Below are 23,720 nucleotides of genomic sequence, written 5' to 3'. Positions count from 1 at the left end.
ATTATTATTATTATTTTATTATTGTTATCATCATTATCATTATTATTATTTTTTTCTTATATTATTATTATTATTATTATTATTATTATTATCATTATTATTTTACTATTATCATTATTATTTTACTATTATCATTATTATTTTACTATTATCATTATTATTTTACTATTATCATTATTATTTTACTATTATCATTATTATTTTACTATTATCATTATTATTTTACTATTATCATTATTATTATTATATTATTATTATTATATTATTATTTATGATATTATTATTATTATTATTATTATATTATTATTATTATATTATTATGTATTATTATTATTATTATTATTGTTATATCATTATTATTATTATATTATTATTATTATTATTATTATATTATTATTATTATATTATTATTATTATTGTTATTGTTATTGTTATTTTTGTTATTATTATTATTATTATTATTATTATTATTATTATTATTGTTATATTACTATTATTATATTATTATTAATATATTATTATTAATATCATATTAATATTATATTATTTTCATTAATATTATATCATTATTATTATATTATTATAATTGATGATGATGATAATAATTATTATTATCATTATTATTATTATATTATTATTATTATATTATTATTATTATATTATTATTATTATGATGATGATAATAATTATTATTATTGTTATTATTATTATTACTATTATTATTATTATCATTATTATTATTATTATCATTATTATGATAATGATAATAATTATTATTATTATTATTATTATGATGGTGATAATAATTATTATTATTATTGTTATTATAGTAATAATAATAATTATTATTATTATTATGATTATGATCATTAATGTTATTATTATTATTATTATTATTATTATTATTATTATTATTATTATTATTATTATTATTATTATTATATTATCATTATTAATTATATTAGTATTATTATTATTACTGTTATTTTTGTTATGCTGTCGTTATTGTTATAGTTATTGTTATTATTATTAATATAATTATTATTATTATTATTATTATTATTATGATGATGATAATAATTATTATTATTATCATTATTATCATTACTAGTAGTAGTAGTTGTAGTAGTTGTTATATTAATACTACTACTACTACTATTATTACTATCATTATAACTGATTTTTCCGTCCTCGTTCCTATTCCTATCCCATTCGTCATTCCAGTCCCATTCCCCATCCCCATTCCCTTCCCTGCCCCCCGTCTCCTCCCTTCTCCCGTTGCTCATTCCCATCATATACCCCGTTCCCATCTCCTATCGCTCCCCCTCCCTTCCGCGGTCTGTTCCTAGTCGATCAGGTTACCTCACTGAAGTCCATAACACTTCGGGTAAACACACACTCATTCCTCCTGCCTCACACTGCTCATCCTGTCTCGTTGACTTCATGTTTTTGGGTCCTTTTTATTTTTTATTTTTTTTATAGTTAGTTCGTTTCATTTCTCTCTCTTTTTGTTGCATTTCTTTTCTTGTGTGTTTGATCATTTACTTTTATATTTCGCCATCTGTATTTTCATTTTTTTCTCGCCTTTCCTTCATCTTCCTTTCTCTTCATTTCCTCCTCACCTTCTTTCAAGAACGTAGATTGGGAGAGAGAAATGTTTCCAACATTTTTGCTCTTTATCACTTTTCTTTTTCGCCTTCCTCTTCTTCGTATAATTCTTAATACTATAATCGTTATCAGTTATCACTATTATTATTATTACTGTTGTTATTGAAGTTGTTATCATTATCACTATTATTACTCTCATCCTTGATTCTTCTTTCTTCATTTTACGAATATCCGATAAGGATCAGGATAAAGAGGGGAGGGGGGGGGCAATTGCTTGGGAATGTCGTAAAAGCTCTGCCCGGGGAGACCTTTTGTGTGCGGAGGATTAGGACATTTGGCCAAGGTGTCTGACTCTTCCAGAAAGAGATATGTGGGGCTGGATTTCGTCTCGATTCCTCGGTCTCTTTTTGTCTTTGGATTTTTGTCTCCCCTGTTATTCTTTTCTCCTTCTCTTCTCTTGTTTCCATTTGTCTGTTTTTTTTTTGTCTTTCTATTCTTCTTCATTCTTCTTCTGTTTCTATCTCCCTCCCTCCCTCCATGTCCATCCTTCCTTTCCCTGTCCTCTCCTCCTCCCTTCTTTCCTCATCCCCTCCTCCTTTCCTCTCAATCTTCCTCGACCCCTCCTTCCTTCTCCCTCTCCTTATTCCTCCTTCATAACAAAAGAAAAGCAGACGAGTCAGCCGTTGCTCCTTCAGTCTGCCGGACAGTCACTTGCTCTGCCAGTTAGTTTGGCCAGTCATTGATCTGGCCGACAGCTGGTCAGTTATTGATCGGTTGAGTCGGATGTTCGGGCCAGTCAGTCGGATGGTTGAATTGCCCGACGGCCTGGGAGGGGGAAGGGGTATTTAGAGGGAGGGAAAGGGGGGGGGGAGGCCGTTCGAGCCATCTGCCTTCACCGTCGTCTTGAGTTCGACTACAAAGGCTTGCTTTCCTGCTTGCTTGAAAACGCGACTGACTCAGCCATGCTGGATTTTTGTTGTTGTTGTTGTATTGGTGCTTTTGTAGTTATTTGTTATTTGTATTTTCTTCGTTTCGTTGACAGCGTTTTTTTTTCGTTATTGTTATTACGATGTGTTGTTTTCCTTTAGCACTGGTACTGTTATAGTTATTATTGTTTTAGTTATTGTTTCTGTTATCACAAGAAAGACAATACCAAGAAGAACAAAACAATAACAAAAACAAAAGCAATACCAGATACAAAAATTAAAACAAAAAATCAGCGCCACCGCCAACAACAAAAGCAACAGTAACACACCTACAACAGAAACAACGACAACAGGAAGGACGGTTTGCAGGGTGGGAAAGCAGAGGGGATTTTACAAAGGGGAACATCACGGAGGGGGAAAAGGTCCGTGAGTGCATGTGCAAGGGATTTTCGTGGGCGCCGGGGACTTGCAGAGTGGGGAGGGAGGGGGACGGGCCCTTGTTTTGTTTTTGGTCATTTTATTGCTTTATTTATTTATTTTCCTTCTTCCTTCTATCCTTACCTGTTTCGTCATATCGCTCTCTCTCTCTCTCTCTCTCTCTCTCTCTCTCTCTCTCTCTCTCTCTCTCTCTCTCTCTCTCTCTCTCTCTCTCTCTCTCTCTCTCTCTCTCTCTCTCTCTCTCTCTCTCTCTCGCCTTTCCTCCCTTCCCCTCCCCTCCCCTCCCCTCCCATTCTTCCCCTCTGACTTTATTTATTTATTTATTTGTTCCACTTTTTACATATTTTTTGTAGGTTGTTAATGGATTTTTAATGAACTTGGAAGTTAGAACGGTTGGGAGATCGTGGTGATGTTTTGTGGTCTGGTGCTGATGGCTTGTTGGAAATGGGGTGAGATGGTGGAAGTGGGCGTTAAGTGGTGCTAAGGGGTTCTAAGTGTCTATGTATTGGGATTAAGTGTTTTGTCGTCACTTTTATCGGGTGGAAGTCACTCTTATAATGTGGTCTTTTTTATCGTATTACGTCACTTTTTAAAACGTGACGTCACATATCGTGCGGTGTCACTTCTGTCATGCTGCGACATTACTGTAAAGCCCGTCACGTCAATCTTACCGGGAATAATAAGGGGTTAGGAAAAAATATACGGTGCTAAGTACGGTTTTGAATTGTAAGTTGGGTGTGATTAATTAGCTGTGACGCAGAATAATTGATTACGGCAATAAAAGGCTAATAAGCATTGCCAAGACGAATTTGTGATACTGCAAGCGGTAATGAAAGCGGAAGCGAAAATGAGGACCATCTTAATTTGCCAGTTTCTTTCTGGGACCAGGAGTAATTATGCACGTTTTAAGTATCACATTTATTAGTGCTGTTTTTTGCTGTAATTATACTGTCCTTTTTTATTGTTATTTTGTTATCGTCAGTTGTTTTTATTTTGTTTCAGTTTCATTCAGCTAGCAAAAGTGTAAGGATCACTATTATTGACTTTTGTGTTTTCAGTGTTTGGTGCCTAAATGAAACCCGATGTTAGCCATGGGTGCAGTGTAAATAAGTGTAGCTAGGGATAGGGCGACCGTGTATTTCTCTGAGCGTGTTAAGGGTGATTGCGCTTTTGGGCTCCGTTTCCCTCACCCCTGCCTTCCCAATCCAATCCTTCGGCGCCAACCCCCACCCCCACCCCCGTCTTCCTATTTCCCTTCCCCCCAATTTTCCCACTCGCCCTATCCTACCTCTCCTCCTTCTCCCACTCCTCCTACACCCCTCCTGCTTTTCATTCTCCCTTCCCCACACTCCTCCGGCTTCCCTACGCAATTCCTCCTTCCACCAAATCATCCTTTCTCCCGCTCCCCCCAAATTCCCTCCGCTCCCCTCTCCCTTCGCAGTCCCCTTATCCACTCCTCATTCGCAATTCCCCTTCCCCCATTCCTCCCACGCCCCTCTTTGGCAATCCCGCCTTCCCTTTCCCCCGTACTCTCCTCCTCCTTCGCGATTCCTCCTTCCCTCCACTTCTCTCTTCCTTCGTAATATCCTGCTCCCCCACTCCCCTCCTCCTTGGCAATCACTCCTTCCCCCTCTCCTCCCATTCCCCTCTTCTTTCCCCCTCAACCCACTCTTTCCAACCCCCTTCTCCAGGGCAATCTTCCTCCCCCACACCCTCCGCTCCCCTCCTCCTTCCTCCCGCTCCCCTCCTCCTTCGCAAGTCCTCCCTTCCGTCCCCTCTGGTCCGTCCGCCGTCACACGCTTCCATCCCCGCGAGCGTCGCATCTTGGCCCACTGTATCGGTGCTGCTGCTGCCTGTCGCTGCTATCACTCGCCTTATCTCACCCTCTCCCTCTTCCTCTTTCTCCCACTGAAGGCAGAGGGGTGAGGGTGAATCGCGGGGGAGGTTTTGAATGAAGGCTGTTGGGTGAAAGGTTAAGTGAGCTCCCTCTTTCTCTTTGCCGCGCTCTCTCTCTCCCACTCTCTTGCCCCTCCCACCCCCCTCTCTCTCTCTCTCTCCCTTTCTCTCTCTCTCTGCTCAGTGGAATGAGGGGAGAGACGGACCGAGGGGCCTCGGAGGGGGGCGGGGGAGGGGGGGGGCTAAGCGAGGGTGGCCCCGCGGCTGAGGGGAGAGGGGAGGCCCGGCCGAGGGGAGGAGTTTCCTCACACTGGCTGCTTCAGTGTGTGCTTGGTTGTGGACGGGACAACATCGCTGTGCACGCTCGCGGACCTTAGCTTGTGTCACTTATAAATCGCGGACCGCCCTTGGTAGCGGTTCTTACCTCGATTGACCCCCTACCCCCACCCACGCCACCCCCACCCCTACGCCCATCGCTCGTAGGGGGGCACCGTGGGCGTTGAGGGAATCGGTGGGTACCTGCGTGTGTTTGTGTGTGTGTGAGCGAGCGGACCCCCGACGTCGTGGTGGTGGAGGTTCCTGCTGGCGGTGGCGGTGGAGGAGGAGGGCCAGACACGCCCATGTTTAGGGGGGGAGTCATTGTTCCCTCGAGCGGTGCTGCTGTGGTAGACTTACCCCTTGCCGCCCTTCCGTCCCTTCCCCTTCCTTCCTTCTCCCCTTGGCACCCCTCCCCCTGGGCACCCTCCCTCCACCCGCACAGCAGGAACCGTGAAAAGGAGGCAGCAAGACAGCGAAAATACTGTAACGATGTGATGTATATGCTGTGGCCTCCCGATCTTGCTCGGCCTCTCAAGACATTTGTAAACAAAGAGTGCCATCTCTCTTGTTTTTCTTTTTTTGTTTTTTTTGTTTTGTTTTTGCCTTTGTTCATGTGATGTGACGCCACACCTGCACCACAAATAGACGGACCAGGTGCATGAAGATTTCAGGTGTAGCTTTGGCTTGGACAAGTGAGATAAATTAGTGAATCGACGAAGTGTTATGCTTGTGAGAGAGAGAGAACGAAAGAAAGAGAAAGGGATAGGGAAGAAAAGCGAGAGAGAGAGAGAGAGAGAGAGAGAGAGAGAGAGAGAGAGAGAGAGAGAGAGAGAGAGAGAGAGAGAGAGAGAGTGAGAGTGAGTGATAGTGAGAGAGAGTGAGTTGAGGACCTGAGCAAAGCATGGCACTGTACGAAGGGCCAAATGCACGCCCGCTCACCCTCTCGCCCTCAAGTGGCCGGAGTGGCTTGATCAATAACACACGTGCCACAGTTGGCATACACGAATTCTAGTGGCACGCCCAGAGACGGCACGTAACTCGCGGGCGGAAGGAACGTGATGGGTCCTCCTCGACTAAACTCGACGGAGGGTCATGCTGGAGAGCCTCTGGAGCTTTTCATACTCACACACGTACATTCGCACACGCGCGTGCACACACGCGCGTGCACACACACACACACACACACACACACACACACACACACACACACACACACACACACACACACACACACACACACACACACACACACAGACACACACACAGACACACACACACGCACACACACACGCACACACACACAAAATTGCACAAGCTGAAAATAATGATACATGTGTATTTGTATCGTCACATAAAGCAAGCGGGTAAACCAGGGCCTAGCATTGAAGGTATGTGCCCTTTTCTGCCCCTTTCCCACACCCGTCCTCATTTCAGCTGTTCTGTCTCCAGGATCTCCGGCTGGGAAGTATAATGCTGTGTTCTTATGTCTTAAGATGTATGTGTGGAAGAGAGAGAAGGAGAATGGTGGAGGGAGAGGGAGAGGGAGAGAAAGAGAAGGAAAAGGAAAGAACGCGAATGAGAGAAAAAATGATAATCAGAGAGAGAAAGAAGATAATAAGATAGAGAGAAATACAATGAGATATGGAGGAAGGAAATGAGATAGATAGATGGAGAGAGAGAGAGAGAAAGAGAGAGAGAGAGAGAGAGAAAGAGAAAGAGAAAGAGAAAGGGAGAAAGGGAAGGAGAAAGAGAAATAGAGAGAGAGAGAGAGAGAGAGAGAGAGAGAGAGAGAGAGAGAGAGAGAGAGAGAGAGAGAGAGAGAGAGAGAGAGAGAGAGAGAGAGAGCATTGTATTTTCCAGATATTGGATATGCTTCGCCGCGTCATTTTGTGTTGAAACATGATATTAATGATAGTACCTCATCGACTATTGATGATTTAAAATGGTGATAGTAAATTCGTATTTAATGCCATGTCTTCTTATGGCTATTGTTGTTATTGGTATAGATATTATTTATATCATCATTGTTTTCATCATTATTATCATTAATCATCATTCAGTTCACATCATTATTATCCTTAATCATCACTCAGTTCACATCATTATTATCATTAATCATCATTCAGTTCACATCATCACCATTATCTTCATCACAATTACTATCAGCATCATCATCAGTTATCATTCAACTACCATCACCATCATCATCATCATCACCATCACCATTATCATCAGTCATTCAACTCTCATCATCATCATCACAGTTGCCATCAACATAATTATTATTTTATAATATTGATTTACCTCGAAAAGGAGTGTGATATCCTTTGTCAGAATTTAATGGAGCCTTTACACTTTCGGGCAAGAAGCATAACTACACGACTTAGTGTCCCCAACCTCCACTCCCCCCCTCGCTATTTTTCCACTCTTCCCTTACCTCCTTAACCTCCTTTCTTGTCTCTTCTTCATCCCCCTATTTCCTTACCCTTGCTCTTATCTTAACTTTTCCCCTCCCTCCCCTTTTGTGACTCCCCTTACCCAACCTCTCTCTTCCCCTCCTATCCCCTTCCCTTAAAAGCAGTTTTCTGTGCCCCCTGCCCTTTTCCTCTCCTCTCTCCCCCTGTCTCTACTTCTGCTTACTCCTCCAACCCCTTACCACTACTCTCTATCCCCTGTCCCTTACCTCATGTCTCTACCCCCTTCCTCTTACCTCACTCTCTAACCTTTTGTCCCTGCCTCTCTTCTCTTCCCCTGCCCCTTACCTCTCCTCTCTTCCCCTGTCCCTTACCTCTCCTATCTCCCCCTTCCCCTTACCTCTCCTCTCTTCCCCGTGTCCCTTACCTCTCCTCTCTCCCTTTTCCCCTACCCCTTACCTCTCCTCTCTCCCCTACCTCTCATATCTCCCCCTTCCCCTTACCTCTCCTCACTTCCCCGTGTCCCTTACCTCTCCCCTCTCCCATCTCCCCTACCCCTTACCTCTCCTCTCTCCCATCTCCCCTACCCCTTACCTCTCCTCTCTCCCCTACCTCTCCTATCTCCCCCTTCCCGTTACCTCTCCTCACTTCCCCGTGTCCCTTACCTCTCCCCTCTCCCATCTCCCCTACCCCTTACCTCTCCTCTCTCCCCTCTCCCCTACCCCTTACCTCACCTCCCGTCCCCCTCCCCCCTCCCCGGATACACACTCCAAACAGGCAACCTAGTCTCGGAGATTCCCCAGTGATAAGGTTGAACGTAAGTCGTCTTTATTTTGAAGGCATTTTATTTCGAGACACTTAATATCCGGTAAACTCTCTCTGTTCTTCCCTCTCCATCTCCATCTCCCTCTCCCTTTAGTTATGGGTCCTTCTCTTTCTCTCTTTCTCTCTTTCTCTCTTTCTCTCTTTCTTGGGTCTTTTTGTCGTGCTCTCTTTGTACCGTGCTCTTTCCCTCTTTATAATTTGTTCGGCTTCTTTCCCTTTTATATGTTACTTTATATTTCTCTGATTTTTAACTTGTTTTGTTCTTTCTCTCCCACTCTCTCTCACCCCCCCCTCTCTCTCTCTTTTTCTCTCTCTCTCTCTTTCTCTCCCTCCCTTCCTCCCTCCCTCTCTCTCTCTCTTTCCCTTTCCCATTCCCTCTCCTTCCCCATCCCCGCTCTCTTTCCCTTCCTCTCCCTCTCCCTCTCTCCCTTCCCTCTCCCTGCACTTCTCTTTCCTTATTCTGTTAGCATTTCTGCGCCATTGCTGTTAGATAGGTTTTAAAATCCGTCATTTTCTAGAAATCTTATGTAAATGGAAATCTGCATATTCATGTTTTTGGGTCAAGTGGGGAAGATAAATGTAAGGAGGAAGGGAACTGTGGGAGTAGAAGGATGAATATAAGTATAGGGACATGTAGATATAGATAAACAGAAAGTACACATGCATGCGCGCATGTACACACTCGGGCACACACACACACAAACACAAACACTCACACTTTTGTATGTGTACGTATGTATGTTTGTGTGTATATATATATATATATATATATATATATATATATATATATGTATATATATATGTATATATGTATATATATATGTATATGTGTATATATATGTATATATGTATATATATGTGTATGTATATATGTATATATATATGTGTGTATATATGTATATATATATATATATATATATATATATATATATATATATATATATATATAACATATATATTTGTGTGTGTGTTGTATTATGTATTATGTATGTATGTTATATATGTATATATAGACCTGTATGTATGTATTATATATATATATTATATATTATGTATGTATGTATGTATGTATGTATGTATGTATGTATGTATGTATGTATGTATGTATGTATGTATGTATGTATGTATGTATGTATGTATGTATGTATGTATGTATGTGCGGCCTCTATCCATCCACCCACCCACCCACCCCTCTCTTTATCTCATGCCATATTCGGTGCTCATATACATACTATACACGGCAGAGGAAAAAAAAACAGAGTAAAGGAAAACAAACCAAGACAGAGAAAGAGAGAGTGAGGTAATAGGATGCCATTATCTACCTCATGCAATTTGCTCTCTGAGTTTACCTACTGTTTTTGCAATCGGAAGATGCTGGTCTCTTTGGGAGAAGGGGGAGGGTGTAGAAATAAGATGGAGGACGAGGAGGAAGAGGTGGATGAAATGTAGGAAATGGAGGTAGAAGGGATTCTCTCTCTCTCTCTCTCTCTCTCTCTCTCTCTCTCTCTCTCTCTCTCTCTCTCTCTCTCTCTCTCTCTCTCTCTCTCTTTCTCTTCCTTCCTCCATCCCCCCATCTCTTCCTCTCCCCCTCCCTCCCCCCTCCCTCTCCCACGCCACCATCTCTCCCTTTTTTCTGTATTTACTTTCTGATTCTTTTTCTTCCGCGCACTTCTGTCCCCTCCCCGAGTCGCCTCATACCTTATCTCCTTTTAGCCACAGGACGGCGTTACTGAGGACTTTTACGAAGGGGTGTTACTTGGGGGAAGTTGTTACTTGCGACTGGAATATACTCTAATGGGCTATTTAGGATGACGCTAACACTCATACTAGCTTGGGCTGTAAACCATGCTATTGCCCTGTTGGATCCTTTAGGGAGGGAGGGAGGAGGGAGAGAGAGTAAATGAAAAAGGTGGATGGGAAGAGGAAGTTGAAAGAAGGCTACGTGAGAAAAGGAGGTGATATGAGCGGGGAGAAGAAGGGAAGGGAGGGAGGATGGTTTACGTTATCTATTGGAAGAGAGAAATCCTTTTGAGTTGTTTTTAGAATGCTTTTATATGAATTTAAAGTAATAGTTTATTTTTTTAATTAAATATTTCATTTAATTTATCTTTGAATCTCCTTTTTTCAGTTTCCCCTCGACTTATTTTAAACGTTAAATTTATTTGATACTTTTCCGAATTTCCTTTCGAAATAGTGTTAGCTCCACAGCACCCCAAGTTCTCATGTCTCCCTCCTAGTCTCATCTCACGATAACAACAACAGAAAAGAATCACGCTTCGTTGAACAGAATACATTGATGTCTGCCCCCCCCCCCCTCTTCCCCCCTCTTACTTCACATTCCCCCGCCCTTCTTCCTCATTCCTTTCCCCCCATTTCCCTTCCCTCTCCGTTCTTCCTTCCCATTCCCTCGCTCCCCCACCCTCTTCCCCCCATCTCCTCCCATTCCCAACCAGTTTCTTCTCCCCTCCCTCCCAATCCCTCCCGTTTCCTCCCACTCCCTCCCGCTTCCTCCCGCTTCCTCCCACTGCCCCCACTACCTCCCACGGATTGCCTCCATCTCCCCCTCCCCACTCTCCACCTCCTTGCTCTCCTCAACCTTCCCCCTTTCCCCCTCTCTCTTCAGAGCTCCGCAATTGAAACTCCTTGAAAGGCAACCGAAGGATCTCGAATAAGGATGGCGATAACCAGGAATTGTTGGTCACAGGAAGACAGACAGACTGAGGGAGATTAGGGGATGGAGAGACAGGTTGGGAAGGTGACAAGCATAGACGCGGAAATGGGATATGGAGATAGACAGAAATGGGAGGTAAAGACAGACACGGAAATGGGAGATGTAGACAGACACGGAAATGGGAGATGAAGGCAGACAAAGGAATGAGACATAGAGACTGACATGGAAAAAAGGAGATGGATGAAGACAGACACGGATAATTAGCCGAAAACAGACAATAGGAGAGAGTTGTTTGTTGATTGATTGCATGGATGCAGTTGTTTACACAAGCATAGTTACAAACAATACAAATATTATTCTGTGTGTTGAAAGGCTAACCGAAACTACACGAATTAGTACGTCATTTATCTACATGTGTTTCTTCCTCTTGTTCATAAGTTGATTTTTCCCTTTTTCCTTTTTCTTTCTGATTTTATTTTAACTCTTTCGAGACATTTTTAGAAATATTTTCATTTTCTTCCTCCCCTAAAGATTCTTTATTTCTTAATTCTTCATTTTCTTTCCTTTCCTTTCTTTCTTTTATATTTTTCCTCGTAGTCTTTATGCCCTACGCCTGGTGTACACGGAGAAAAAATCAAGCAAACAAGAAAACAGTCTCTTTCTCTCTCTCTCTCTCTCTCTCTCTCTCTCTCTCTCTCTCTCTCTCTCTCTCTCTCTCTCTCTCTCTCTCTCTCTCTCTCTCTCTCTCTCTCTCTCTCTCTCTCTCTCTCTCTTTCTCTCTTTCATTCATTCTGAGTCTCTACCCACCCGTTCTCTTTCTCTCCTCTCTCTTTCCAATCTCGCCTTTATCACCAAAAGTGACGTGGCGCGCGAGGCAAGAAGGCGTTGACAATGATATACAACGCGAATCCTCCGTGAATGTCAGATGATTACAACCAGGACAGTCATCCAACTAAGGCGGATGAGGGAGGGGAGGAGGAAATGAGAGAAGGAAAGAAAGAAAGAAGGAAGGGAGAAAATAAAGAAGGAAGTAAAGAAAGAAAGAAGGGAGGAAGGAAGGAAGGAAAAGAGGGGAGTGGAAGGGTAAGAGGGAAGATAGAAAAGGGGGGAGTGGAAGGGGAAAATAGAGGGAAGGAGAAGAGGTAATGACAGGAAAAGAGGGATAGGGGGACGGAAGGAGTTGAGGGAAAGGGGTAGTGGAGAAGGAAGATGGGAGCTGAGGGAATTGAGTAGTGGCGGTAGGGGTTACAGGGATGGAGAGTGGAAGGAGGACGAGGGAGTGCAAGGAGTGGGTGGGGGAGGAGGGGGAGGAGTATCCGCGCTCTTTTTTAGATTATTAGCGTCATTTGTCTATGTAATTAGTTGTTTATGATTTACAATTATTATTATTGTTATTATCTCTAGTATTGATTCTATCATGATCAGTCTTTTACTGTTAGCAGTATCACAATTGTTTATCATTATTATTTTCACTCTTTATTTATTTTATTTACTATTATTACTATCGTCATCGTTGGTATTATTTGTTATTTTTTTATGTTGTTATCATTACTGATATCAATATTGTTAATGCTGTTATGATTGTTATTATTATTATTTATTTTTTTTATTATTATTATTATCATTATTATTATTATTGTTATTATTATTATTATTATTATTATTATCATTATTATTATTATTATTATTATTATTATTATTATTGTTGTTGTTGTTGTTGTCATCATCATCATCATCATCATCATCATCATCATCATCATTATCAATAATGATATTGCAATCATTATTATTATTAACTGTTATGATAATGTTGTGATTATTATAGGATTACATACTATGTTATTATTATTATTATTATTATTATTATTATTATTATTATTATTATTTGTTTACTTCAGCTATCGGTACCTACTTATTTTAAATGGAAGTGAGCGTACTAAGCAGGAATGTTGCATCAACCTTTTTGATAAACCTCGCTGTGTTATTAGTGTTAATTACATGAGCGCCTCGTCATGAAATCTGGCATGTTCTTCATCAGCAAGTTACCCTCAGGTATTTTTTTATATATGCTAATGATCATGAGGATATTAATTAGATTTATTGCCGTTCCTGGTAATGTTGTTATTTTTTAATGTGGTGGTGTTATTGTTGTTATTTCTGCTGTCTTATGGATGTTATGATATATCTGTTTATTATTTTTATCTGAGTAATATAGATATATTTCTTTTCGTGGCATTTTTAATAGCCATTCTTATCACCACCGCTGAGGAGGTTTATTTATTAATTGATTTTTTTTATAATTATGTGTGAGCAGTACTGCGCGAAGGTTAGTGTGTGGGTTGCTTAAGGCCTAGGAATGAATTATATTTTGTTGGGATTTCTCCATCAGAAAGATGAGGGCAGATTAACTGCGGAGGTCTACGCCCACTCGAGTACTTTTCTATTTTGACTGTTGTATCCTTAAATCATTATTGACTCATTATTACTACTGTATAATTTAATGTTATTGCTAGTATTATGGTATTTGTTGTATACTCGATCACATTCACAACCATCAGTCCCGCCGCTACTGTCATCACGACCACAAACTGCATTCACATCACAGACGCACGACAGGCTCTCGCCACCACGCTGCTTACACTTGGCACCCACTCCTTCACCCCTCCCTTATCTATCCGTTACTTTGCCTCCTCCCACTATCGCATTCTCCTCTCCTCCTCTTTCTTACTACATCCGTCTCCTCCCCCACTTCCTACCTCCTTCACTGCCTCCTCCCCCCCCTCCTGCCCAAACCCCCTCCCATCCCTCCCCCTACCTCCCTCAGGCCCTTCCTTCCATCCCCTCCCTCCTCACATCCCTCACCCCCTACCTCCCCCAGGCCCTTCCTTCCATCCCTCTCCCTCCCATCCTTCCCTCTACCTCCCCCAGGCCCCTCCTGGGAGACCTCGAGCATTACATCGCTCATCGCATCCGCTTGAGGGAGGAGATAAGGAGGCTGTCAGGGAATACGCCTCACCTGCTCGACTCCCTTGAAAGGCCGGCGGGTCACGCACGCACGAACTGACATGCCTCTTACACGCACTGCACAAGGGGCATGGAGAGAACAGTCATGCAACATGCTTGCATTATGTGTTTGGGTGTTGTTATTATGGACGGGATACTATTATTTGTATATGCTGTGTTGTTATAGTTATTATTATTATTGTTATTATTATTAATACTATTTTCTCTTTTACTTTTATGATTATGATAATTATTATTGCTATTTTTATTATTATTATTATTATTATTATTATTAGTATAATTGTTGTTATTATCATTATCAATATTATACTATTACCAGTATCATTGTTATTGTTATCATTATCATTATCATTGTCGTTGTTACTGTTATTACTACTATCAACATCATCATCAACATCATCACTCTTATTATTATAATGTTTATTGTGTTGGTTTTGTTTAATTGTTATATATTATGTCTCTGCTAATGTTTAGCTGTTACTATTTCTATGGTCACTGTATTTATATCTTCTCATACTTACTGTTATCTCATTCTATTGTTTTTATTTTATAATCATTATACTCGTCATCATCTGCATTGCCATCACCCCTTATAATCTTCATCATTAGAATTTACAATCCTTATCGTTGCCGTTGCTATTATAATTAATTGCGAATCATATCTAGTATAAATATAACGTGGGGGGTTCGGTTGGGGGGGAGGGGGTGAAATGGGCCTATAATGGAAGCTTTGGTCGTTTCCCAGGCGGACAGTGTCGTTAATATGGCCACAATGGGATGCGAGGAAAATCCGATTTGCTATTTTTCTGGGTAAGGGGATGGGGGGGGGGGAGGGGAAGGGTGAGAGGGGGAAAGGGACAAGGGAGGGGGTAGAGAGGAAGGCAAAGGGAAAGAGGGGGAAAGGTGGTAGGGGGAGAGGGAAGGGGTGAGGAGGACGGGAGAGGTGGGAAGGGCAGGGGTAAAGATGAGAGGAAAGGGGGGAGGAAGGAGAGGAGTGGGGAAATGGGGAGGGTAGACAAGGGGGAGGGAAGGGGGACGAGGAGGGTATAATTTTTATTTGTATTTTTCGTATGAGTGCGTTATTCTTTTCTTCCTTTACGGGGGGGGGGGGGGTAGCGAGTGATTGTGCCGGAATGCATTTTTGAGGAGTAACCAGGAGAATACATGAAGGAGATTGAAGGAAGAGAAGTAGAGAGGGTTGTTGAAAAGAGGGAGAAAAAAAGGAAGAAAAAGAGAGGTAGAGGAAGAGGAACAAGTTTTTATATTTTAAGATTAAAGTATCAAACATTAATATTATATATTGTTAAAAGACAACAAACAAAACGAGAGTAAAAGTTAAAAAACAAGAACAACATCAGAATAAATTAGCATTAAAAGGGGGAAAATTACGAAATAATCATAACGGTAGATAACCCAAGACAAGTAATTTCGCTCGGCACTCGTGTTCGCCGCTTGGAATGGCTCTCGAACAAGGCACTCTGGCGGACGACGGCGAGGAGGGAGAGAAGGAGGGAGGGAGGGAGGAGAGAGAGGGGAGAGAAGTAGAAGGGAGAAAGGAGTGATGCAAAGAGAACGAGGGAAAGAAAGAGAAATGTAGGAGGAAGGAGAGAAGGAAAGAGGGAAGAAGGAAGGAATAACGGAGAGAATGAAGAAGGAAGGGAGAATGAAAGGAAGGAAGGAGAGAGTGAGGGAAGAAGAGAGAATGAAGGGAAGAAGGGAGGAGAGAGGGTAAACGGAAGGAAAGAGAGAGAATGATATAAGAGAGGAAGGATAGATTGAAGGAGATGAAAAGATCGGGAAAAACCGGGGAATATAAGAAATGAAGAAAGGAAGAAATTAAGAAATGAAAGAAAGCAAGGAAGAAAGGATAGGGAGTGATAGAAAGGAAAGAGCAAAAGCAATGAAGGAAGAAGGCGAGGAAGGAAAAAAAAGGAATGAAAGAGTGAAGAAAAACGCCGAAGAGTATTTCCTTTCTTTCTTTTTTTTTCTTTTTTTTTGTTAGAACAAATTGGATTAGGAGGATTCGGCCGCTTCATTCCGCGGACGGGCGAGGGTGTGGGAAGCGGTCGTGGGATGATTGGTGAGTGGGTGGAGAGTGGGAGAGTGGATGGAGGAATGGAGGAGTGGAGGTGTGGAAAGAGGGATGGAAGGAAGGTGGGAGGGTTAGATAGAAGAGGGAAATGTGCAGAATGAAGGAAATATGCACACGCGCACACGCGCACACACACACACACACACACACACACACACACACACACACACACACACACACACACACACACACACACACACACACACACACACACATACAAACAATCACGCACAAACAAACAAAATATGCATTCATCAAGTTACTGCATTAATTCGTGTAATGTTCTTCAAAGCAACATTACAGCACAAAGGAAAATATACCCTGAAGTATGGGATGAGAGGGAAGAGGCATACCAAACTGATGAAAGGAGACGAAGTAAAGAATACGAGTAAAGAAAATGAAGAAGGAGAGTGATATTGGATAAGAGTGAAGAGTGGAGATACAGAAGGCAGGAGAGAAAGACAAACAACGAGACGGAATGAGACAGATAATCTAGACCGACTCTTGGTATGTCACGTCTTACGACCGGAGGAAGTCTCGCTACTACCCTCCGTCTCTCTCTCTCTTCCTTCCTTCCTTTTTTCCTTCCCTCCTGTCCTTTTCCTTCACATTTCCTGCCATCGTCTATTTCTCTCTCCCTCTCTCTCTCTCTCTCTCTCTCTCTCTCTCTCTCTCTCTCTCTCTCTCTCTCTCTCTCTCTCTCTCTCTCTCTCTCTCTCTCTCTCTCTCTCTCTCTCTCTCTCTCTCTCTCTCCTTCTCGTTCCTTACCTTCTCCCTCTCTCTCTCCTCTCGTCTTCCTTCCCCTCTATCTCTTCTCTCGGCCTTCATCCCCTCTCTCTCTCCTCACGTCTATTTTCCCCCCTCTCTCTCTTCTCTATCTTCCTTCCGTCTTCCCTCCTCCTTGCAGTGATAACATTTATGATAAGAATGATCATGGAATTAGTAAAATTCCGAAGCGAATGACATATCCAGTTTGATGGTGTAGTACATCTGTAGTGTAATCAGGGTGAATGAAGCTTACGTAAGAATGAATGACTTTCTCCGTGAAAAGGAAAGCGGGAGGTAGGAATCGAAAGGACGGCTGATTGAAATCCTTCTATTCTTGGCCTATCGAGGCTAACGCGACGAGTGGACGTGAAGGAGGAAGAGGGAGGCTGGGGATGAGTGAATGGAGGTTGGGGGGGAAGGGGGGGGGGTAAGACGGAAGAATAATGTGCTGAGTCACTGTCGTGTATATACGAGGTCTTCTTTGTGACGGATGTCTTTTTTTTCCTGTCTCATTAGATTCATTCTGGCGCTTTGTGTTATGTCTGTCTGAGGCACTCTCGTCCAAACTCTTCTCTCTCTCTCTCTCTCTCTCTCTCTCTCTCTCTCTCTCTCTCTCTCTCTCTCTCTCTCTCTATCTCTCCCTCCTTCCCTCCCTCCATCCCTCCCTTCCTCCCTCCCTCCCTCCCCCTCTCCTTCCCCTCTCCTTCTCACCTTCTCACCTTCTCTTTCTCATGAAGTATTGAATACAGTATTAAATGTATCGACATGTATAAAAGCCGAATTGGAAATCTTTAGTCTTACAGACAGAGCTACAGAGAGAAAGCATATCGCAAAAGCCTATATTTAGCTACAGCCTTGTGCGTCTTGTCGTTCGGGTGGACACGTGTCTACGCGCGAAGAACATCTGTCCATTGTGCACGTGTGATTGACACCTGTCATCATCCTACGACGTGGATTTGTCACCCGACGGATACCCGATTCGGATATGACGAGGGCGGCGGGGGTCGTGGTTACCGTAGCCCTGTGGTGTGGTGGCTTGGGGTGCCAGATGTATGACGAGAGTGGGATTCTCGGGTGAGGGGAGTGGGAGATGAGGGGAGTGGGGGGAGGTGTGGGAGTTCTCTCTGTATAGGTTATTTGGTAGGAGGGAGGACGGGAGGGGGGGAGGGGGAGGGATGTGTATTTGTTGTTATTTATTTACTAATTTGTTTATGTATTTGCATATTGGTTTCATTTTGCAAATGATTTTGGTTAATCATATTGACAGTTTCCATTTTTTCCTATTCCTCTCTTTCTTTAATTATCTCTTTTCTGCTGTTTTTTTCTCTTTCGTTTTTGTTTCGTTCTCTTTCGTTATGTCTTCACATACTCAGTAGTTGATAGGCAAGAAGAATAAAGTACTACAAAATGAGGACACAATACAGAGAACAAAATCAAGAGAAGAACAAAAAAGTTTCTAAATAGAAAACACGAAGGCGGATGACGTGAGAAGGGAGGAGCTGATAAAAGCCAGGAGAAGGACATAATTGCGATAAGAGAATTATGCCATAAGTGCCAGTTCACCAGTCCTCGCGATACGGGGCAACGGAGTGACGATGCAGTAGTTGGGGAGGGGGGAGAAGGGGAAGGGGGAAGACAAGAAGAGAAGGGGGATGGGGGGGGGCGAGGGAAGAAGAAGAGGGAGGGGGGACGAAGGAAGAGAGGGAGGGGGAGAACGAGGGAAAAGGGGGAGGGGGAAGAACGAAAAAAGAAGGGGGATGGGGGGAGAACGAGGGAACAATGAGGAGGGGGAGTGAAATAGAAGAGGGAGAACGAGAAGAAGTAGTAGTAGTAGTAGTAGTAGTAGTAGTAGTGTAAAGGAGATAGTTGTTGGTAGTGTTGTCTTATTGCAATCTTTGACATAAGAGAAAGGAGGAAGACGGAGGAGAAGGAGAATTGGGGGAAAGAAAGCTGTAGAGGACGAGAAAGGATAAGGCCAAGAAGAAGAGGAAGGGGAAGAGTGAGGGGAGTTGTTGGTAGTGTTGTCTTTTCAGCGTCAGTCACCCAACACATGTCCGAGCGCCCACCCACGCGCCCGCTGTGAGCGAACGACCGTCATCTCTATCTTTTTTCATTTTCGTTTTTGTTTTTTATTCGGTGTTTTTCCTTCCTCGTCATTTTCCTCTTAACAGTTTTGGGGTTCTTGTCAGTCTTCTTCTCCTTCTCCTTCTTCTCTTTCATCTTCCCCTTCTTCTCTTTCTCCTTCCCCTCTTCTTTCTTCTCCTTCCTCCTTCTACTTCTACTTCTACTTCTACATATCCTCCTCCTCCTCCTTCTACTTCTGCTTATTCTAATTCTCCTTCTTCTTCTTCTTCGTCTTCGTCTTCGTCTTCTTGCCCTTCTCCTCCTCCTCCTCCTCCTCCTCCTCCTCCTCCTCCTCCTCCTCCTCCTCCTCCTCCTCCTCCTCCTCCTCCTCCTTGGCTGGCGGCTAATTGCGGGTCCCCAGAGAGGGGTAATGGCCTTGTAAGTGAACTACAGTGGCCGACGCTCTCTCCCTCTCCCTGCCGCCCTCCCTTTCTCCCTTCCATTCTCTATTTTACTCCTTTCACCCTTTCTCCTTCTCCCCTCGTCTCCCTCCTTCCTCTCACCCTCCCCTCTATTCCCTCCCTCTCTCACCCTCCCTTCCTTTCCCTCCCTCTTTCTCACTCTCCTTTTCTTTCTCTCACTTCATCCATCTTCTCCCTTCCCCTTCCTCCCCCTCACTTCCTCCCTTTCCTCCCTCATCTTCACTCCTCTACCTCTCCCTCTCACACTCCCTCCCTAACACTTGCTCCGTCCAGCTGGGCACCACCGGTCGGCGGAGGGCAATGCTCCTTCCTCTCCCTTATATAATAGTTTGGGATGTTGGAGGTTGGGTGGGGGAGGATGGGGTAGGGGGTAGGGTTGGTAGTGGTGAGGGGGGATTGGATTGAATGGGGGGGTAAAGTTATAAGAAGAGAGAGAGAGAGCGAGAGCGAGCGAGAGAGAGAGAAGATAAGAAATAAGAACAGACAAACTAGGAAGATGAAGGTTTTAGAAGGAGAGAGAGAAGCAACAAGGGAGAAGTTGAACGACAAGAAAGGGCGAAGGGAGAGAGTGTAAGGGAAGACGAGCAATAAAGAAAAGCGGAGAAGGAGCAGGAGCAGAGGACATCCACGTGGTGAGACTGTTAGGCTCCTGGACACTTGCGCGCGGATGACATCACCGCCAGGAGGGTTGCAGTCGCTCACAAACACGCACATACACACAAACATACACACGGACATACACACGCACATACACAAACATGCACATGCACACACACGCAAGTACACACATACACACGCACGCATACGCATACACACACACACACACACACACACACACACACACACACACACACACACACACACACACACACACACACACACACACACACACACACACACACACACACACACACACACACACACACATACTCACATACACACACACGCACGTTGTAACATGATCATGTACACAGAGAAGTAAACAAATACACACGAACACAGTCAGTAACGGAAAGAAGTGTACACAAATAAATACACTTAGAATAAAACAAAAATAAAAGCTAAAAACACGCACGCACACGCACGCACACATGACTCGCATCTTTTCCCTTTATTCACCCTATTGTTGGCGATTCTGCCTCGTATTGTCTTATCTTGCGGTTTGGTTTTCCGGTTTTGCTTGTTTGTTTGTTTGTTTTGCATTTTAAGGATATGTACTTGTCTTTTTTGTAGTCCTTATTTTGTATTTGTTTTTGTTTTTCGTTTGTTTTGTATGTACTTAACAGTGGAAGAGAAGTGAAGAGAGAAGGGAGAAATGGAGGAAATAATGAGGGAGAGATGGGGAAGGGGAAATGGAGTACAGACAATGGTTATTTTGTAATATGTATGTGTGTGTGTATATATATATATATATATATATATATATATATATATATATATATATATATACACACACACATACATACATACATACATACATACATACATACATACATACATACATACATACATACATACATACATACATACATACATACATACATACATACATACATACATACATACATACATACATGCATGCATACATATATAATATATGAATATGTTAAAAAGTAAACAGACTGACATGGAACTTGCGCATATAGATTCAGCTTTAACTTTTTCAATATGACATCATCGAAATGGGTTAGTTTAAACCTGGTTTAGTGAGGTTAGGACGGGGACGTTATCTGCTCTATCGCCATGCAAACCAACAGACACACGGGCATACAGAAATGACAGAAACATGCAGTCAAAAGAAAGACAAGCAAAAAGACAGACACACAAGCAGCAGAGAAAGACAGAAACAGACACAATCGCCTCTATCCCTGTTCCCTCTCTCCGCTCCCCAGTACTTTTACAGAACCGGGTAACTGTGACTGAGACGCACATAAAAAGATTGAATGTAATTTGTGCGGACAATTGGTCAAACAGTGAGGCAAGCAGGAAAGAAAGGAGGGGAGGCAAAAAGACGCGCATGCAAGCAGGCAGGAAGGCAAGCAATTAGGAAGACAGGAGAGAGAGGGAGAGGAAGATGCAGACTGGGGAGATAGAGAGGGAGAAGGAGAGAAAGAGAAAGCGAGAGGGAGAAAAGAGAGACCGAGAGGGAGAGAAAGAGAGAGCGAGAAGGAGAGAAAGAGAGCAAGAAGGATGGAAAGAGAACAAGAGGGAGAATGAAGGAAGGAGAGGGAGAGAATGAGTGAGATAGAGAGATAACAAGTGTAAGAGAGCGAGGACAAGTGATAGAGAGAGAGAGAGAGAGAGAGAGAGAGAGAGAGAGAGAGGGGGGAGGGAGGGAGGAGAGAGGAGAGGAGAGGAGAGGGAGGGGGAGAAGGGAGAGGAGAGGAGAGGAGAGGGAAGAGAGAGAGAGAGAGGGAGAGAGAGAGAGAGAGAGAGAGAGAGAGAGAGAGAGAGAGAGAGAGAGAGAGAGAGAGAGAGAGAGAGAGAGAGAGAGAGAGAAAGAAAGAGATAGGGAGGGGGAGGGGTGAAAGTGAGAGAAAGAAAAGAAAAAGACAAAATAGAGAAGAAGCAAGCAAACAAGCAAGCACGCAAGGGAGCTGCATGAGGACAGTCCTTATTTACTATCCACGCAAACAAGCAAGCAAGCAAGCCGAGAAAGATAGCCACATCGGATGACAGCCGCGCTCGGTCCGTCGGTGGACGAATATACTTCATAATAGCGTTACAACCTCAAGAAAACCAGATTAACCCGCACTGAAATTCTGTTTACGCCGCCGCTCCGCCAAATCACGGGTCCACGTATTCTTTTCTGGCTTTTAGGTATTTCCATTTCGCTCTCTTTTTTTTCTCCTTTCCTTTCTTTGTCTCTTGTCTTTTCCTTCCTCTTTTGTGTTTTGTGTTGATTTCGATCATATTTTTCTTTCCTTTTTCTTGATATTTGGTCTTTTTCTGTTTGTTTTGATCTCTGTGTCTCTCTCCTTTTGCCTTTTCCTATTTCCTCTCTCTCTCTCTTTTCTTTTTTTTCTTTTTTTGTCTTTGTTTTTTTCCCATACTTCTTTTTTTTAATGATTTTCCCCCTCTCGTCTTTTTTTTCTTTTCTTGGCGAGATTGTCAGCGTCCGAGAGAGAGAGTTTGGGAATGGATGGTCGCTTTTATTCGATGTAGAGCTTGAAGTTTATGAAGTTAAAACTTTGCCGAGCGAGTAGTGTATCTGTGTTGGTTGCGACGATGGTTGTTTTGTTGTGGCGATGGTTGTTTTGTTGGTGTGGTTGTGATTGTGGCTGTTTTTTTGTTTGTTTGTTTTTGTTTTTCTTGTTGGTATTGGTGGTGGTGTTTTTTCTCTTAATGTGCGTTATATGTTCTCATCTGCTTCACTCTTCTTGTTCTTCTTTATGTTATTTTTTCGTTCTTCGTATTTTTTTTACTGTTCTTATTTTTATGAATTTATCTTATATTCTTTCCCCTATCCTTGATCCCTGTATATGTATAAATATTTTTTTTCTTCTCTGCTCTTCCCTCGTGTCCTTTCTTCTCCTCCTGGTTTATCTTCTGGTTTCATCTTATCTTGCTTTTATCTTTCCCCTTCTTCCCTCTCTTCCCCTTTTGCTGACTCTTTTCTTCTCACGCTTGAGTTTCATTTTTTTCCTGATCATTTTCATCTCATCTTATTAAGTTTATATTCTTATTTTCATTTTTTTTAGCGAAAAGAGTAGCCATATTTATTTCATCATTATTATTGTTGTTGTTATTATTGATTATCATCATCATTGTTATTGTTGTGATTATCATTATTATGTTATTGTGTACCGGTTTATATTATGTATATATATATGTATATACATATATATATATATATATATATATATATATATATATATATATATATATATATATATAGAGAAAGAGAGAAAGAGAGAGAGAGAGAGAGAGAGAGAGAGAGAGGGAGAGAGAGAGAGAGAGGAGAGAGGGAGAGAGGGAGAGAGAGAGAGAGAGAGAGAGAGAGAGAGAGAGAGAGAGAGAGAGAGAGAGAGAGAGAGGGCAAGAGAGGGAAAGGTCGTAATGACAGAGGTGTAGGAGCGAAGGGGCGAGTGGGACAAATAGACGTGACGAGGAGGACGGGCAAGGGCAGGGGTCGGCGAAGGGCAGTTGGTTAGTGGCTCTAAGTAGCCAGTGAGAAGGGAAGGGGGTGGGGTT

At 42.5% G+C, this 23,720-nt stretch overlaps 1 protein-coding gene across 17 annotated transcripts in view; it reads left to right on the top strand.

The window, feature by feature from the left end:
* The window catches only part of LOC122260728 (phosphatase and actin regulator 2), a 474,429-nt gene that overhangs the window by 147,959 nt on the left and 302,750 nt on the right, over nucleotides 1-23,720 (top strand). For 16 of the 17 annotated variants that reach the window (XM_086549791.1, XM_086549790.1, XM_086549789.1 and 13 more), the window contains exon 1: nucleotides 5,195-5,379. The exons of the other annotated variant lie outside the window; for it this stretch is intronic. The gene's annotated coding sequence lies outside the window, so the exon portion shown is untranslated. Of the gene's footprint in view, nucleotides 1-5,194; nucleotides 5,380-23,720 lie in introns of those variants that run through there. 17 annotated transcript variants of the gene reach the window in all.

This window comes from Penaeus japonicus, unplaced genomic scaffold (genome assembly GCF_977035675.1).
Source record: "Penaeus japonicus unplaced genomic scaffold, GWHDUDI00000001_assembly GWHDUDI00000022, whole genome shotgun sequence".
Classification (NCBI taxonomy): domain Eukaryota; kingdom Metazoa; phylum Arthropoda; class Malacostraca; order Decapoda; family Penaeidae; genus Penaeus; species Penaeus japonicus.
This window is presented reverse-complemented; position numbering and strand designations above follow the sequence as displayed.